The 11,742-nt window shown below is 35.0% G+C and overlaps 1 pseudogene; it reads right to left on the reverse strand.

Moving 5' to 3' along the window:
- The window catches only part of LOC118837338, an 88,031-nt pseudogene extending 76,851 nt beyond the window's left edge, over positions 1-11,180 (reverse strand).
- Positions 11,181-11,742: the final 562 nt, after the last annotated feature.

The raw sequence follows: 11,742 nt of genomic DNA on the forward strand, positions 1-11,742 counted from the left end.
GTTTTTCATTTAAAATTTGGTAGAATTTACTTGTAAATCCATCTGTTTTGGAGGATGTCTTCTTAGGGAATTCATTTAAAACATGTTCAATTTATTGTTTCTAAGATAAGGTTATTTAAATGTTCTTTTCTTTCTTCTATTAATCTGAGCAGCTTAATGTTTCATAAATTTTCATCTACTTTAGTTAGAGTGCCATTGTTACTGGAATATGATTGGGTGAAATAACCCCCTACTAATTGCTTTAATTTCATAGTACTTGGTGGTGCATTCACCCTTTTCATTTTTGACACTCATATTTTGATTTCTTCATCCTTTTTTTTGAAAAAAATCAAATTAACCAATAGTTTATTTTTTTTTGATTTTTCATAAAACCAGCTCCGTTTTATTTTTTAGTTCAATGGATATTTAACTTTCAATTTTATTAATCTCCTTTAATTTTAAGGATATCTATCTTGTGTTTAAGAATTGTAAAATTTGCTTTTTTTCTCGTTTTTTTTTTCTTAGCTATATGCCCAATTCATTGATCTACTCCTCTCTTAGTGTCGCATGTTTATAGATATACAATATTCTCTAATTATTGCTTTGTCTGAATTCCACAAGTTTTGGTATGTTATCTCATTGTTGTCATTCTCTTTAAGGAAATTATTGATACTTTCTTTGATTTGTTCTTTGACCCACTTATTCTTTAGTATTAGATTATTTAGTTGCAAATTAATTTTAATCTATGCTTTCTCAGCCCTTCATTAAGTGAAATTTTCATTGCATTATGGTCTGAAAAGGGTGCCTTTAATATTTCTGCTTTTATGCATTTGTTTGTGATGTTTTGTGCTTTAATAGATGGTCAATTTTTGTAAAGGTGCCATGTTCAGCTGAGAAAAAAGTGTACTTCTTTCTATTTCTATTCAATTTTCTCTAGAGGTCTAACATATGTATTTTTTCTAATATGCTATTCATTTCTTTTAAATCTTTATTATTTATATTATGATTATATTCATCTAGTTCTGAGAGGGGAATGTTGAGATCACCCACTGGTATAGTTTCACCCCCTATTTCCCCTTGTAATTCATTTAACTTTTCCTTTAAGAATTTGGATGCTATGCCTTTTGTTCCATATACATTTAATATAAAGATTATTTCATTTTCCATGGTGCCTTTTAACAGGACACATTTTCTTTGATTATCTCTTTTATTTAGGTCTATTTTTGCTTTTGCTTTATCTCAGATCATGCTTGCTGACTCTGGCTTTTTTTTTTTTACTTCAGCTGACGCATAATAGATTCTGCTCCAGTCTCTTGTTTTAGTTCACTATTTAAAGGTATTTCTTCTAAACAACACATTGTTGGATTCTAGTTTCGAATCCATTTTGCTATCTGATTCCACTTTTTCTGTGATTTCATCCAGTTAACATTCAGTTATGATTAATAACTGGGCATTTCCCTCCGTTATATCTCCTTGTTTATTATAAGTTTGCTTTTTATCTTATCCCTTTTCTAATGTCTGTTTTGTTTCTGAACATTGTCTTGCTTTATCTTCTCTCCCTTTTATCAACCCCTCCCTTTGTCTTATCCCCTTTCCTTCCTCCTACTTCTCTACTGGGTAAGATAGATTTCTATACTCAATGGAGTGTATGTGTTTGTGTGTGGATTTTTTCTCCCTTTGAACCAATTTAGATCAGAGTGAGGTTCAAGTATTGTTTCCCCATTTTCCCCTCACAGAAAAACTGCTTCCTTGTGCAAATCTTTTATGTGTGATAATTCCCCCTCCCCCATTTTTCTCTACCTTTCTCCCAAAGCGTTCCTTTTCCTTGCCCATCCACTTTTTTATATCATTCTAACTAATGTAATTGACTCACTCCCAAGTTCTGTCTATTTGGAATACTTCTAACTGCCTTAATAGTGATAAAGTTCTTAGAAATCATGTGTATCATCTTCCCATATCAAAATGTAAACAATTTAACCTTTTATGATTCCCTTTCAATTTCTTTTTCATGTTTTTGTGCTTCTTTTGAGGCTTGTATTTGAAAGTCAAATATTCTATTCAGCTCTGGTATCTTCATTAAGAGTGCTTGGAATTCCTCTATTTTATTAAATTTCCATCTCCCCTCAGAATGATTATACTCAGTTCTGCTAGGGGGGGGTGGTTATTTCTGGTTATAATCCTAGATCTTTCACCTTCTAGTATATCATATTATAAGCCTTCTCCTTTAATATGGTAAACCTTGTGTGATTTTGACTATGGATCTATGATATTTGAATGTTTTCTTTCTCAGTGGTTGATATATTTTCTCTTTGAACTATGAACTCTGATTTTGGCTATAATATTTCTTCAAGTATGACTTTTGAGATCTCAAGTAGTGATTGGTGGATTTTTTCAAAGCCTGTTTAACCCTCTGGTTATATACTACATAAGGGCAATTTTCCTTGATAATTTTCGACATATGATCTCTAGTCTCTTTCTTTGATCATAGCTTTCAGGTAGTCTAATATTTCTTAAATTATCTCTCTTCGATCTGTTTTCCAGGTCAGCTATTTTTCTGATAAGATAATTTACATTTTATTCCATTTTTTCATTCTTTTGATTTTGTTTTTACTGTTTCTTGATGGCCCATAGAATCATTAGCTTCTACTTGCCAAATTCTAATTTTGAAGGAATTATTATTTTCTATGATCTTTTACACCTTTTCCATTTGACCAATTCTGCTTTTAAGATGTTTTCTTCAGTAATTTTTGCGCCTCTTTTTCCAAGCTTTCAAATGTTTATTCATAATTTTCTTTTCTTGCTCTCATTTCTTTGCCTAATGTTTTCTCTATCTTCTTATTCAATTTTGAAAATTAATTTTTAAAATTTCTTCTAGAAATTCTTGTTAGACTTGTGTAAAGTCATTTTTTTTCTTTGAGGCTTTGTTTATAGCTGTTTTGACTGCATTGTTGTCTTCTGAGTTTGTGTCTTGATCTTCCCTGTCACTATAGTAGCTTTTTATACTCAGGGTTTTTATTGTTTGCTCATTTTCCAGTATATTTCTTTACTGACTTTATGTTGAAGTTATGTTCTATTCTTGACACGGGGGTAAAAGGAAGGAGCACTATCCCAAGCTTCAGGCTTTTTCACACTGTTGTTTTCAGAGCTGACTCTGGGGCTTTAAAATTTTTGACTGTTCAAAGGTAGTGTGATCTGAGGACATGTGTATTCACTGCTTTCCTTGCCTGGCCTCTGGTCTTTACCCAGAAAGGCCCCTGATCTAGTGGGATTGTGATCAATACTGTCCTTCAGCATCCCTGATCCCTTATTACTGAATGCAATATTGTTCCTCAGGAACCTTGCTTCTTTTTTCCTAAAAGTGATCCTATCCACCTTACAACATTGACCTAGAAGTGGCTACAACCAATGGAATTGCCATACAGCTGCCAGTCCTGCATGCACTGCTAGCACAAGGATCTCTTGTAATTTCATGCTGACCAATTGTCAGGTATCTTTGCCATCTCTCGGTTGATTGCTGCTGAAACTGCTGTTCCCTCTGTCATCTCCTCCTAGTCTGGCGTTGCATCCACATGGATTATAGACCAGCCTCCAACCCCATGCCACAAATCTCTCATTCCAACCTCCTAAGTTTTTTGAGGTCAAAGAATGTCCCATCTAGAACTTTTGTTGCTTCTGCCACTCCAGAATTTGCTTTGAAGTGTTAATCTGAGGTAGTTTGGAGGGGAATGGTGAGTTTGGCTGATTGTTTCCTCTACATTACTATCTTGCCTCCACATTTGGAAGTTCCATATATTTCTTAATTACATTTTTATTCCTGTTCTTCTGTGAAAGTCTTCATTCTTTATCCATTGTAGCTTACTTTCATCATGATATTCTCCATTTTTTTCAATGTGAGATTTCTTTTTAATTCATTAGAGATTGTTATCTTCTATGTCACATTTCCATACAGCAAAACTGCAAAATGTCAGTACTAACAAGAGAAACTTTTTTATAAGAATTTTGAGATTATTAAAACGGATTTTTAATTTCCCAAATTCAATACAGTGCATTGTTCTTCTTTAAATGTTGGAATAACTCATCTATCTGTATTTCCTTTCCCATATTATCTATCTATCTATCTATCTATCTATCTATCTATCTATCTATCTCTCTTCCTACCTACCTATCCATGCTGCAGGACAAAATTTAGGCTATCCATCCAATTCTATGTTATATTCTGGGCAATAAATATTCTTCATCTATTTTATCTTCCAAATCAAAATCTTTTGATCATTTTGTTGAAGGCTTTACAATGTTCTTGGACAATGCAACTGTAGCAATGTTATCTATTAACAGGAAAATCTTGAGGACATCAATATCTACAGAGAAATTCCCTTCAACTTGGTCTCTGAATCCCCTACATTACACTGTTTAACACCTTTGAGGACCATAAATCTTCCTGCTGCATGCCTTTCCTAAAGTTTATGATAAGAGATGGTGTTATTGAACAGGATTATTTATGTCATTGTGTCATTCAATTAATCATCAATGAGATATATGTATGAATGGGAGACACATTGTTGGAAAAGGGTCTTTAAGCCAGCAAAAAATATGAGGAGATAGTCCATTGTTGAAAACCACTTGCAAAGGCCTGCTTGATTCATACTCATATGCTGATTGAACATATTCCTATGTTGTGTTCAAGTGAAGCAAGTTAAACTCTTAGATAAATGTAACAGGGTAAATACTTCACCAGTTGTTAATATTTTTCTCTCACTTTTTTAGTCTTACTAAGTCATGATATATATTTTTTCTAAGTTTTTGGTATCTTGTGTGCTTTCAGTTACCTTGCATAATCTTCAGGTGTTCTCAAAATTGTATTTTTTCTTCAAGCATGAATATCATTTACATGTACTTAGACCAAATGAGCTAATCATTTTCTCTTCAATCACTTTAGTACCATTTCTACTTCTTTGATAAGGACATTTAGGATGGTAATGTTAGGATTCAAGTATGGTGGAGGCACCATTCTTGATGTACACAATTTGTTGTAGCAATTTTTACAGATTGTTTCATCCTGCTTTTATTCTATTCGTCATCCTTTTTTAACCCTAAAATGGCTTTTTAAATTATAATTTCGATTATTTTTAGTTTTCAACACTCAATTCCACAAGTTTTTGACTTCCAAATTTTCTCCTCCTCCTTTCCCTCTCCCTTTACCCTCCCAAGATGGCATGGAATCTGACATATGTTCTACATATACTTTCTCATTAAACTTATTTACACAATAGTCAAGTTGTAAAGAAGAATCATGAGCAATGGAATATATAATGAGAAAGAAGAAACAAAACCAAAAAACAAGAAGAAAAAAAAGAGAGCAAATAGTTTGCCTCAATCTGCATTCAGTCTCTTAATTCTTTCCTTGTACGTAGATAGCTCTTTCCATCCTGAGTGCTTTGGAGTTTTCTTTGGAGTTTGCTGAGAAGAGCCAAGTTTATCAAAGTTAGTCATCACAGAAGCAATATGTCTATGGTTGCATACAATGTTCTGGTTCTGTTCCCCTCAGTCAGCATCAGATCATGTATGTCTTTCCAGTTCATTATGAAGTCCATATCTTTCACATTTCTTGTAGCACAATAGTATTCTGTTACATTCATATACCACAACTTGTTTAGCCATTTCCCAATGGATGGGCATCCCCTTGATTTCCAGTTCTTTGCTACCACAAAAAGAGCTGCTATAAATATTTTTGTACAGACTGGTCCTTTTTGCACTTATGTGATTCTTTGGGATACAGCCTTAGAAGTGGTATTGCTGAGTCAAAGGGTACGCACATCTTTATAAACCTTTGGGCATAGTTTCAAACTCCAGCATGGCTGGATCAGTTCACAACTCCACAAACAAAGTAACAGTGCTCCAATTTTCCCACATGCTCTTCAGCATTTATCATTTTCCTGTTTTGTGATTTTATCAAATCTGACAGGAGATATGTGGTACCTCAGAGTTGTTTTGATTTGCATTGCTCTAATCAATAGGGATTTAGAGCATTTTTTCATATGCCTATAGATATCTTTAATTTCTTCCTCTGAAAACTGCCTGTTCATATCCTTTGACCATTTCTCAATTGGGGAATGACTAGTATTACTATAAATTAGACTCAGTTCACTGTATATTTTAGATATGAGGCCTTTATCAGAGGCAGTGGTTTTAAAGATTTTCTCCCAATTTTCTGCTTCCCTCCTAATCTTTGTTGCATTGGCTTTTTTTATACAAAAACTTTTCAATTTAATATAATCAAAATTATCCATTTTTCACTTTGTAATGCTCTCTATCTCTTGTTGGGTCATGAATTTTTCCCTTTCCCATAAATCAGACACATACACTATTCCTTGCTCTCCCACATTGCTTATAGTATCAGCCTTTATTCCTAAATCATGAACCCATTTTGACTTTATTTTGGTATATGGTATAAGAAACTGGTCTATGCCCAGTTTCTGCCATAACGTTTCCTAATTTTCCTAGCAATTTTTGTGAAATAGTGAATTCTTAGCCCAAAAGCTGGATACTTTGGGCTATCCAAGAGTAGATTGCTATAGTCGTTGACTACTGCACATTGTATACCTAACCTATTCCACTGATCCACCACTCTGTTTCTTAGCCATTATCAAGTAGTTTTGGTGACTGCTGCTTTATAATACAGCTTAATATCTGGTATGACCTTCCCTAGCATTTCTTTTCATTAATTCTTTTGATATTCTGGACCTCTTGTTCTTCCAGATGAATTTTGTTATTGTTTTATCCAGCTCTGTAAAATAATTTTTTGGTGTTTTGATTGGTATGGCACTGAATAAGTAAATTAATTTAGGTAAAATTGTCATTTTTTAATATATTAGCTTGGCCTAACTATGAGCAAGTGATGTTTTTTTTTTCCATTTATTTAGAGTAGACTTTATTTATGTGAAAAGTGTTTCATAATTATGTTCATATAAACCTTGAGTTTGTCTTGTAGGTAGACTCCCAAACATCTTATAGTGTCTACACTAACTTTCTCTTTCTATCTATTGCTGTTGGGCTTTGCTGGTAATGTATAGGAATGCCAAGGATTTATGTGGGTTTATTTTATATGCCGCAACTTTGCTAAAGTTATTTTTATATTTTTTTCATGTAAGTTTTTACTTGATTCTCTAAGTAAATATATAATCTGCAAAGAGTGATAACTTAATTTCTTCTTTGCCTATTCTAGTTCCTTCAATTTCTTTTTTCTTCTCTTATTGCTAAAGCTAACATATCTAGTACCAAATTGAATAACAGGGGTGATAATGGACATCCTTGTTTGACCCCCAATCTTATTGGGAATGGATCTAGCTTATCCCCATTACATATAATGTTTGTTGATGACTTTCGGTAGATGGTACTTATGATTTTAAGGAAGACTACATTTATTCATATGCTTTCCAGTGTTTTTGATAGGAATGGATGTTGTATTTTGCCAATAGCTTTTTCTGCATCTATTGAGATAATCATATGTTTTCTGCTACTTTAGTTGTTGATATGATCAATTATGCTGAAAGTTTTCCTAATATTCAACCAGCCTTGCATTCCTGGAATAAATCTTACCTTGTCAAAGTGTATTATTCTCATGATAAGTTGCTGCAATCTTTTTGCTAATATTTTATTTAATTTTTTTGCATCAATATTCATTAGGGAAATTGGTCTATAATTTTCTTTCTCTGTTTCACTCCTTCTGGTTTAGGTATTAGTACCATATTTGTGTCATAAAAAGAATCTAGCAGGACTCCTTCTTCACCCATTTTCCCAAATGGTTTATAAAGTATGGGAATTAATTGTTCTTTAAATGTTTGATAAAATTCAAATGTAAAATGATCTGGCCCTGGAGATTTTTTCCTAGGCAGTTCACTGATGACTTGCTCAATTTCTTTTTCTGGGGTGGGGTTATTTAGGCATTTTATTTCACCTTCTGTTTACCTGGACAATTTATATATTTATAACTATTCATCCATTTCCCTAAGGTTGTCAAATTTATGGGCCTATAATGGGGTAAAATAATTACTAATTATTGTTTTAATTTCCTCTTCATTGGAGGCAAATACAGTGTTTTAATTTTTGATACTAGTAATTTGGGTTTCTTCTTTCCTTTTTGTAAGGAAATTGACCAAAATGTTTATCAGTTTTATTGGTTTTTTTTCATTAAACCAGCTCTTAGTTTCATTTATTAGTTCAATAGTTTTCTTGATTTCAGGTTTGTTAATCCCTCTTTTGGTGTTGTGTATTTCTAATTAGGTAGTTAATTTAGATTTTGCAATTTGTTCTTTTTTGACCTTTTTCAGTTGCATGCCCAGTATATTGATCTCCTTTTTCTCTATTTTATTCATGTAAGCATTTAGAAATATAAAACTTCCCCTAAGAACTGCTTTCACTGAATCCCGCAACTTTTGGTAGGTTGTCTCATTATTGTCATTTTCCTTAATGAAATTATTATTTGTTTCTATGATTTGTTCTTTGACCCATTTTCTTTAGGATTAGATCATTTAGTTTCCAATTAATTTTTAGCTTATCTTTCCATGGTCCTTTATTACAAATAATTTTTGTTGAGTCATGATCTGAGAAGTATGCATTGACTTCTGGCTTTCTGCATTGGATTGTGAGGTTTTTATGCCCTAGTACATGGTCAATTTTTGAATATGTGCCATGTACCACTGAGGAAAAAGTATATTCCTTTTTATCCCCATTCACTTTTCTCCAGAGGTCTATCATATATACCTTTTCTAAAATTCTATTCACTTCCTTAAATACTTTCTTGTTTATTTTGAGGTTAGATTTATCAAGTTCAGAGAAGGGAAGACTGAGGTCCCCCACAAATATAGTTTTGCTGTCTACTACTTCCTGTAACTCCCTTAACTTCTCCTCTAAGAATTCGTATACTGTACTACTTGGTTGCATATATGCAATGATATTTCTTCACTGTCAAAGGTGCCTTTTAGCAGGATATAATTTCCTTCTTTATTTCTTTTCATTAGATCTATTTTTGCTTTTGATTTGTCTGAGATTAGGATTGCTAACCCTGCTTTTTTTCACTTTAGCTGCAGCACAGTATGTTCTCCTCCAGCCTTTTACCTTTACCCTGTGTGTATCCCCCTGTTTCAAATGTGTTTCTTGTAAACAACATATTGTAGGATTATAGTATTTAATCCATTCTGCTATCAGCCTCTGTTTTATGGGAGAGTTAATGCCATTCACATTCACAGTTTTGAATACTATCTGTGTCTTTTTCTCCATCCTTCCCCCCCCCACACCCATGTATGCTTTTATTTCTACCTTCTCCCTTCCAGTCTTCAAAAGTGCTTTTGACCACCATCTTCTTCAATTTTCCCTGCCTAATGACAACACTCCCTTATCTTACCCTTTCTTCCTTGCTACTTCTTCCCTCCATCCTATCCACACCCTCCATTTTCTTTCCCCTCTCCCCTTCTACTGCCTTATTGATTAACTAGGGGTTTTCCCCCCACTTACCTTTTTATGTCTCTCTTGAGTTTTGTGTTTGAAAACCAAATTTTCCATTGTGCTCTGGCCTTTTCATCAGGAAGGTATGGAATTCCATTATTTCATTGAATGCCGATATCCTTGCCTGAAAAAATATGCTCAATTTTGCTGGGATGTTGATCCTTGGTTTCACTCCAAGCAACTTTGCCTTTCAGAATATCATATTCCAATTCCTCCTTTCTTTTATTGTAGAAGCTGCAAGATCCTGTGTGATCCTGACTGTAGTTCTGCTGTATTTGAATTGTTTCTTTCTGGCTGCTTGCAGTATTTTCTCCTTGACCTGATAACTCTGGAATTTGGCTACAATATTCTTTGGAATTTTCAATTTGGGATCTATTTCAGGGGGTGATTGGGGGATTCTTTCGGTTACTATTTTCCCTCTGGTTCTAGTGGGCTCTTTTTTTAGTCATGGCTTTCAGGTAGACCAAAAATTCTTACATTATCTCTTCTGGATCTATTTTCCAGGTCAGTTGTATTTCCAATCAGATATTTCACATTTTCTTCAATTTTTTTCATTCTTCAGATTTTTTGACTGATTCTTGATACCTCATAGAGTCATTAGCTTCTGTTTGCCCAATTCTAATTTTTAATGTATTGTTTTATTCATTTAGCTTCTGTACCCCCTTTTTCCATTCAGTTAATTTTACTTTTAAATGAGACAGTCTCTCCAGTTATATTCTGAACCTCTTTAACCATTTCACCAATTTTACTTCTTATAGATTTGTTCTAATTAGTGATCTTTTCCCATTTTTTCCATTTCCTCTTTTACCTCTCTAATTTGATTTTTAAAGTCCTCCTTTAGTTCTTCTAGGAATGCTTTTTTGGGCTGGAGAGCAGTTCACATTCCTTTTTAAGGTTTCAAATGTGGGTATAGAGTCAGTGCTGTCCTCTTCTGAATTGGCATTTTGATCTTTCCTGTCTCCATAACAGGAATCAATAGTCTTTGTTTTTCTGGTCTGTTTTTGCATGGTATTTGTTTCCTCCTCCCCATCCCCCAGCTTCTAAAGTTGATCTCTGCTTCTGGGGCTCAGGGAGCTCTGTCCCAAGCTTTTTGTGCTGGGAACTGTGGGCCTGCTCATTGGATTTGTGTGCGGTGGCTTCTGGTTTTGTGAGGTGTGGGGGAGGGTTGGTGTGGCTGCTGGAAGTCTCCTTTTCCCCCAGGGCTATGTTACAGAATGGGTGGTCTCAGCAGTTGTCTGTGCTGGTGTCTGCCACTTCCCCTGGATGTGTGAAGGCATGTCTGGGGTCTTGGTGTTGACCCTTGCTGGCTCCATCAACCTGGGGCTCAGGAACTCCTGCTGTTCTGCTGAGGGATGTTGGGACACTTCTCTTCCTGCACTAGCTCCTTCTACCACCACAAGAAGGTCCCCCTTCCCAACTTTTCAAGCTAAAAGTATACTGAAGCCCTGCTTCTGTCTCCTCTATTTCAGGGTTTCTCCCAAGGGAGTGTTATCTGGGTGATGAAGGGAAGGGTTAGAGCCATTTTACCTGGTTGTCATGGCTCCCTGAAGTTCAAGAAGGTGAATGAGTTTCAAATCTTTACACTGTGGCCTGAAGGCCTCAGGGATAGCTGCTCCTGCAGCCAAAGGCTCTGTGCTGCTGACTCCCATAGCTCCAACACTCTCCTGTCCTAGGCTGAGAGGCCTGGGGATAGCTGCCATAGCTAGTACTTCTGCCCTGGGCCTGCTCCCACATTTTGTGTGCCCAGTGCTCTCCCAGACCAGGGTGCTGGCTAGGTTCTACTACTGCTCCTGTTTGGCATGGTCTCATGCCATTTTGCACGCCTGGCACTCCTGTCCCACTTCGTCTACTAGTGGCTTCTATCTCTCTCAAATCTGCTCAGATTCACTTTTTTAGAGGTATCTGACAGAATTTGTGAGAGAGCTCCAGTAGTTCTTTCCTTTCACAGTGCCATCTTGGCTCCTTCCTTTAAATGGCTTTTGGATGAATTTGCTTAGTTGGATTTCTTGCTTAGCTTTATTTAAACTGTTTTTGGTTCCAACTGTTTTTCTCTATTTTTTGAAATGATGCTTCTAATTATTTTCTATCATTTTTATCCTTATTGTTCATCATCATTATCCTAAGCATCTATCACAGTACCACAAATTTTATCAACAAGACCATCCTCCCAGTAACCCAAGCTCATAGGTGTCATCATTGATTTCTCACTCTCTCTCATTTCCCACCTAATCCAATCTATTTCCCAATGCCATCAATTTCATA

This window comes from Trichosurus vulpecula, chromosome 2 (genome assembly GCF_011100635.1).
Source record: "Trichosurus vulpecula isolate mTriVul1 chromosome 2, mTriVul1.pri, whole genome shotgun sequence".
Classification (NCBI taxonomy): Eukaryota; Metazoa; Chordata; class Mammalia; order Diprotodontia; family Phalangeridae; genus Trichosurus; species Trichosurus vulpecula.